This window comes from Etheostoma cragini, chromosome 15, assembly GCF_013103735.1.
Source record: "Etheostoma cragini isolate CJK2018 chromosome 15, CSU_Ecrag_1.0, whole genome shotgun sequence".
Taxonomy (NCBI): domain Eukaryota; kingdom Metazoa; phylum Chordata; class Actinopteri; order Perciformes; family Percidae; genus Etheostoma; species Etheostoma cragini.
The window spans coordinates 7,521,002-7,528,977 of record NC_048421.1 but is presented as its reverse complement, the minus strand read 5'-3'; positions in this window follow the sequence as shown (position 1 = coordinate 7,528,977).

Here is a 7,976-nt window from a genome sequence, read left to right as displayed (position 1 = left end):
CAGATGGTGGGGGGGGGGGTTCTCACACCCAATAGAAATAAGAAATGACCTTTGAAAGTAGATTATCTAAGTTAATAACTAAGCATGTTTCTATTGATGTACTACATCCCTGTGTGTTTCTGGGGTGGGATAGGGTGACAATAATGTCTGTAGATTTTTAGGACTTAATTTATCTGCATTGTAGATGTTGAACTGTAAATACTTTGCCTGTATTTTAATCTACCTGCTCAGGGATTAATGTTATCAACTGTTAACTATTAATGTTTTGTGCACTGTTCCTGTTCAAATAAAAAAAAATACAATTACATTTTGCAGTTGTGAACGTAGTTGTGTCTGCATGCTAACACATTTAAAGTAACAATCCTTTGTCAAGCCTTGACGTTGAGAACATCAATGGCTAAGGCTTATGGGAAATAGGGTTTGTTAAAGGCAATTGAAAAAAAGAAAATATTTAATAAAGAACTCCAGATAATTTCCCCCAAAACATCCTCTTTATCTAGACACACTGTTGAGGAAGACTTTGGCTAGCTCTCTAAAATGGACCATGAATTTCTGTATTAAATGGCATGGCAAGCCATCAAGTAGTACATCCAAATTTTTAGGCCAACCGAGATCCCGGCATTGTCATCTCTAAAGCCATGTCGCTACCATGGAAAGAAATTAATTAAGACCACTAAGTACATAATTACAGTGGTAAAAACAGGACTGCTTTACCGGCTACTATCCATGCTCACAAAACCTTTGTGGTTTCTTGCTAAAATGTGGAGAGAAACTAAATCTGAGAGGGATTCTAGATAAGTAAAGTGAGAAAAAGTAGTGTAGAAGGAATAAACATGTGCATGTGCATTTTGTTCCTGCCTCTTTAACAGAAAAGGCATGATATCAATCTAAATCTCTCTCAGGAACTCTTATTCAATCACCTGAGAGAGCTTATTGAATACAAAGAGCTCCGTCTTCTATTCATCAACAGGATGAAGGTCTGCGCAGCCCAGAACAAGCACAGTGTGTGTGTCCGTGTGTGCGTGCAAATATTGTCTAAAGGGAATAATTGTCCAAATATTCTCTCCTTCTCCCTCCCTTCTCAATCAACCTTTATCAGACCAACACATGCACCAACCTTGCAACTAAATTACAATTGTAATGGTTATTGATCTGTGGTTTATAAATAACGCCCTTATTCATGATCTTCAAACCCTCCTTACTTTTTCCCCATTCTGTAATAATAAAAGCACTCTCCGGAACTGCACATGCACAATCAGCAACCCCCATGGCTACAAAGCATGTATATTTTATGCCTTTGCTAAAAAGCCACAACTGGGTTTCGCAATTTAAAGAAAATGGTGTAATCAAACTCAGGGCTTCAGTCAGAAAAAAACTGTTTGTAAAATGAAAAGACAGCAGAGCCTCCTACATGTACTTTTAGAGTCCAGGGCTTAAAATTATATAGAGAGTTGTGAACTATAATTGAAATTGTCCTTTCTCTTCCTACCAGTATCACCATGGTTTCAACAATTATAATGATATAGGTGATACGGTTACATGCCGTGTTGTTGTTCTGTATTGTCTGCCTGTGTGTGATTCACTTCTGGTGTGCTGATGATGTTACTCCCACAGCTGAAGTTCTTCAGCAGGAATCAAGGAAGGTGTTAAACGGCTGTGCTGAGCCAGTGGCAAGGAAGAGCGGGGGCTTCAGTGGAAGCCAGCAAGGGAGAGAGAGAGAGACAGACAGACAGACAGACAGAGTAGCCGGTAGCGCACCAGAGCCAGTGGGAAGGTGGTGTTTTGTCACATTTGTCGTTGTGTGGATATTTTCACCTTCCTTTTGAAGGTTGTTTTGTGCTTAGTTTGTATAACAAAAGTTGTCGTTTAACGTGTTTCTGACTTTCCTTTTCCTTCTCCACGGTTTATTATTTAAATTGTTTGCGTCCTCCAACCCTAGACATAGCAGAGACCTAACAGACCTAACAACATTGTAGAAATGAACATTGCTTTTGGGAGAGCTCAAAGGTTGGCTGGCAGCCATTGTGGTTATTGATCATCTGTTGCAAAGGTTATGTCAGGGGTCATGTCTTGGCTGGTCTGTCTGAAGCCCTGACCTCTGACCTCTCCAGGGACTCCCAAGGGAGTCTGGGATTGATAAAGGGGGCAAGGGCCTCGTATTGGCTCATGTGCACCTACTGTTTACTTTTTCTGTTAAAGATTGTGAAACATTAGCTTTCTTGCTGAGAATGAATTAAGAAATTTAACATCACTGTCATATTTGGCCATTAAATATAACACTACAGCCAGGTAGGTAGCTTAGCTTAGCATTAAAAATGGAAACAGGGAAACACTTGTGATCAATTCTGTATGGTGATGTAACCAAGTGGTATTTCATAGGGGTATGTTTTCATCCCTACACCTCAACCCTTGGTTTCAAGGGCCAAGGGGTAGGGGTAGGACAGAGAAATGGGATTAAGCCTAGCTCTTTCCAACGCTAAAATCCAACATTACCAGCGCCTGTACAGCTCTCTAATTATCATGTTCTATCTTGTTTGTTAATTGTTATTTGTAGTTTGTCTCGTTTGTGTTCACCTTGCATCACATGTGCAAACTTGACTGCAAATTCACCCCAAACTCGCACAAACGTTGGCTATAAGCTAGCTAGCAACAAAGGCATCCAACGACAGTATGTTTGTTCTCAACGTCTGACTAAACTCAAAATTCACCAGAAACTCAAGTTCTTTCTTTTTATTTCCTTTCAGTTTCCAATTGAGTCAGTATGCAATTGTTCTGCCTCTAGAATTTGAAAATTCAAAGAGCTGCATCAATTTTTTTTATTTAATTCTCCAACAGAAAGGGAAGAAGCATACACATACCCATAACAAAATGTTGAACTAATCCTCACAAACGTGATTGTCAAGTGAATCTTATTATCTTCCTAAAAGTGATTGAGGTGTTTTTGTTTTGCCACACTTGTATTTAGCAGTAGACCAAGTGGGTAGTCATTTGTGAACAGAGCAAATTCATTTATTTGACACATTTAAGCTCTTCTCTAACACACACACACACACACACCGTTATCCATGCCACTTCAGGAGGGGATGTGATAAGGAAAGCATCCTAGTAGGAGATGAAACACAAATCAACGTACTGTTGGAAACTTGTGCTCATTGTCAATTCATGTTCTTGCTAACTTAAAGGTCATGTCACCAACTAAAGCTCCCTGACGCAGATAACAGTGAAATGAGTAAAGGCTGAAGAACAAAGAGTGAAGCCGTCTCCCCTCACCCCTCTCTTTCTTCTCCGCTGTCTACTTCGCTTTTTATCTGTTAATGAAGCACAATCCTCTCAAGCACTGGGATTTGTCAAGTTATCACAGGCTTGGTTCGTTTGCCCAGCTCAACACCCAGTTACTCTTTAATATTACAGCTTATGTGTCTCAGTCTGTCTGCCCATCTGTCTGTTTTTTCCTTATTGTTTTGTATTTTTCTCACTCAAAATATTTCTGAGTCTATCTTTTTAGTTCTCATCCTGCTCTTTTACTCTTCCTCCCATCATCCTTTTCTTTGATCACCTTCCTCTCCCTCCCTTTTATTTTTCTCTCCCTCTCTCGCTGATGCAGTTGCTACTGCTGAGGATCCCCATCAGGTCAAATATAATTTCTCTGTTTACAATCATCAGCTAGAGTCCAGTGCACAAAAAAACCCTGTACTAGACTCCACATTAAAATGATGCATAATATTTGCTGTTAATGGCATTAACTACGGCCTTGTAGATGTCTAATGACAAAAATGTGGTTTTCATGGACTCATTTCTATAAATGTATAATTCACCGCCTTTGCAACTCACACACCTCATGAATTTGATAAAAGCTGGAACTGTGTAACTTTCAACAGATATTAAAAGATGCAAAATTGCATAATTGTGTTGCCTGTAACACTAGTTTTGCAGACAATGACAATATTATGAGAATCGCAATGCACCTCAGGTCTCCCCTCACCCACTGCAATACAGTATACTAATGATTCTACGCTAACAGCCACAATAAAAGTAATGATGATGATCAAGGCAATGGAGGTAGTAACAACAACAAATCCTGTGATGTATAGTAAATTATAAACATCCTTCCTGCTGTAATTTCATAGTTAATTCATATTTGCATTCAGGGTTAGGACAATTGGCTCTCTGCACTCAGTGTGTGTGTGTGTGTGTGTGTGTGTGTGTGTGTGTGTGTGTGTGTGTGTGTGTGTGTGTGTGTGTCTGTGAGCAAATAAGCTTACTATATTGAAGAGATGTTTGTCAGTATTTTTATATTGCTGAACACATTACTTCATCTGTTTGAAGTTTGTTGGTAAAAGCACATAATCCCTGTGTGTAACTTACTGTCTCTGTAAACATTTGCGAGTAGAAGTGTTGGATATAAAGTGTGTGTTGGCATCTGTGTGTGTTTTTGGGTGTACACGTGACACTGTAATACATCTTGGGTTGTGCGATTACACATTCATGCAAATAAATGTGTGTGTGCATGTGCGAGAGCGATAATAGCATATGCTGTGAGACAACTTCTCTGTGGTTTGAGCCTTGGTAGCTGTCTGATCATTTATGCAGCATACTGACTGTTTTGTTAGGTTGAATGTTCAGTGTCCCGAGAGGGAAGCGCGCATGACATCCACCGAGGGCTGTCCAGTTGACTGATTTGTGTTGGGACACACACAGACTGTGCACGCCATCACCTCACACACCACACTGCTGACACACAGGGAGATGCATGTGTACATGCACACACATCTTGCCTGAGGGTCTGTCAAAGTCCCCCAGAGAGGGTGCTGGGTTTGGTTTTATTGCCTGTATTGATCGTGGCTCGGGCCAAGTAGAGGGATCAATACGTGGATTATACGGGGGAGTTAACTCCTTGGTGTTGCCCCAGAAACCCCTCAGTTCTCTGACACCTCTTATATCAACACTCAGCACCTGATCACAACTGTGTAACAGAAAGAAAAGAAGTATATGGATCCACTAATAGACAGAGACGGAGACAGATGCACATTGTGTATAGAATTATATTTAAATGAAGGTGGGCACACTCAGTCTCTCCCTTCCGTGCCAGACGCCTGCCCCGATACCCCACGCTACCTGCCTATATCTACATATCTACAGTAATTGGTATTTTCCATCTGGCAGGTTCTGTATCTTCCTCCCGTTATTTCTATGGCAACCAGCGATGGGGGCCTTAGTTGAGTGAGTTAGCTGCTCCTCTTGGGCCAAGGCGTCTAGCCGGCTGCCTGCTGCCAAAAGCTGTCAAGAGAGCACAAGGGATTTTCTCACTACCCATTTAATAAGGTATAGGAAAAAGTCAGACACACTAATAAAACCTATATCTATTTTAAAGCGTGTAGAAAAACCAGGCAAGCTACTTGGTGGAAGAAATGCACATTTTCACAGTCATACCTGGATAAAAAGCTTTGCTTCTCAATACTCTCAAATTCTTTGCCTTAATCTCAACCCAGATTCTCCCACATATGTCATCCTCATTACTGTCTCTCTCACATTGCATCTGTCTCCTCGCCCTCTTTCTCTTTACAGCCCTCTCTTTTAATCTCTCTGTCACTGTCTCCGCCTCTCTTTTGCCCTCTTTCCCACCTTCATTGAACAGAGTGAAAACAAGGTTAGCGTTGACTGGGTCTGTCCCAGCAGCTTCGATTGTAGTGCAGCAATTAGGAGTTTGAGAGCTTCTCAAGGCAACAGTGGAAATGACAGACACATACAAAACACACATACACACTCACTCATACACACACACTCAGAGCCCTCAGATTCCCAATAAAGACATGAAAAGCATTTGTATGTGAGAGAGGGGAGAACAGGAGAGGAAGGTGAGGTCTTGGTGAGTGGATGCATTAACAGGAAAACACTCTGGGTCCATGAGATGGAAAAATACGCCTTTGTAGATTGCAGAGGGTGGGGGATAATGGGAGACTAACAGGACTTGTTCCTTTTTTTTTATGTAGGCCAGGCTTGTCATGTTGTGGCCTTTTGTGGTGTAATGGCTGTCAGAGTGGAATTCACTTTTCTGTCACTCTCCCAGCACATACAATACAATGTATTACATACAGTATATTTATATTTCTGTCTCTGTGGGCCTTTTTGTGTTGAACACACAGACAAACAGCATGCACTGCCTATACAGATGGATAGACAAACAACTCCTTTGCTTTTTTCTTATACTTCTGGTACTTTCCAGCACTCTTCTAACCATACCTGTCATACAGGCTGCTGGGTTTCCTCTTGATAAAGGGCCTGTTATGTGCTGTGTACTAAACATCCAGCCTTCGGAAGTCTATCTCATCCTCGTTTGACAGATAAACAAATTCTCAAAGTCTCAATTTCTAACAGGCCAGTACATTCATACTTTAAATGCAGCATGTTTGCGTGGTGAACATACTTTCCCCAATGTGGCATGGCCATAAATTAGCCTAATATCTTAAGAGGCCATAAAGATATGCATGATCTGCTGGACTGCTGCCAGAGCAGTTCTTAAAAGTCTCTTTCAATTTTGCAGATTCTGAGCATTTTGTACTTTCCTAATTGATCTTTAGTGTTTTTTAACGGTGTCCCATCATGACCCGTGAGTGTTTAGCTTTTCACTGCAACCAAATCCTGCAGCAGCTGATTTCCCTGATTCATTTCCCCCAAGGGAAATGAGCTGGTATAGCTGTAATGTAACAGTGCAAGGCAAAAAGGCCATTTTATTTCTTTTACTGTTTTTTTTAAGTAAGGGTAACAGAGCAAAAGTGGAGAAGAGAGGAATAGAGCGAACAGCAGAAGGGAAAGGGAAAACCACACAGTGCTAATGAAAAGATCTTTAAGATGCTTCATCTAACCTAGCCTCTAAGTCTCCCACTGCTGATATCATCACAGTCACAAGGACAGATTTTCTCTACAAAAGAAATCAAGATCCCTCCCTTTGACCATATGGAACACTGTGTGTGTTGTTTCAGTCCTGCTGCTTCACCACACCGGGTGGTTTCAGGGGACGATTAGTGTATTACTAGCTGTGTGATTTAGAGGCCTGCTGACCAGTTAGAAGAATAGACATCCTCAGGCTGTTGCAGATGCTACTGTACACAGATCTGTTGCATGCCAGGTGCTGTGGTCTCTTGGTGGTTCAAGACCAATATTATCATGTTTACAGCTACTGCAATTATGCAAAGGCCCATGGTTAACCCTTAAATGGGATCAAGCACAACAATTTACTTAAATTCATTTATATATTCACGTAACTGACTTGTATCACTGAAAATTCAAGTTATATTGTCATTAGTAGTTATTGGTTTCTGAGACGACACCACCAGCAAAAAGGAAGTGTTTTGACTTGAGGCATTATTACACATAAAATTATGTATCTGCATTTGTAATATGTGAAATGTTTCCATATCAGCAAATCAGACCTTATTAAATTGGCAAATGTCTTACCCAGACAACCTGTAACATGCTTCGTACTGTATCTATTACATCTATTTAAACTGCAGCAAACTGTGTTGTCTTGTCACAAACCTTAATCCATTTCATTTAGAGCTTTTCTGTTACGAGTCTCTTCTCTTTCTCTCTCTCTCTCTCTCTCTCTCTTTCTCTCTTCTGAATTTGCTTGCCTCACTGTCTTTCTTTCTGTCTGTTTGTGTCTCTCTCTGGGGAGAGGGCCGAGGGCATTATGTGCGGCTATGAATGATTCATCGCCCTCTGTGGTGTATGTGCTTGGACTGGAAAACAAGGAGGAACTGAGAGGTTGAGTAACCTACCTGTGTGTGTGCTAGGTTCAAATGCAACACTGCACATGCAATGACCATTATGCTATTTTATAAACATTGTGTTAATTTAGTTTTTTCTCTCTTGGACAGTTTTGACCTTCATCGACAGAAAATTTCCGAAATGAATGTTGTCATTACTACTTAAGGGTGCACAATCCTCAGGGTGCTAATTGTAATTCATCAATCTTA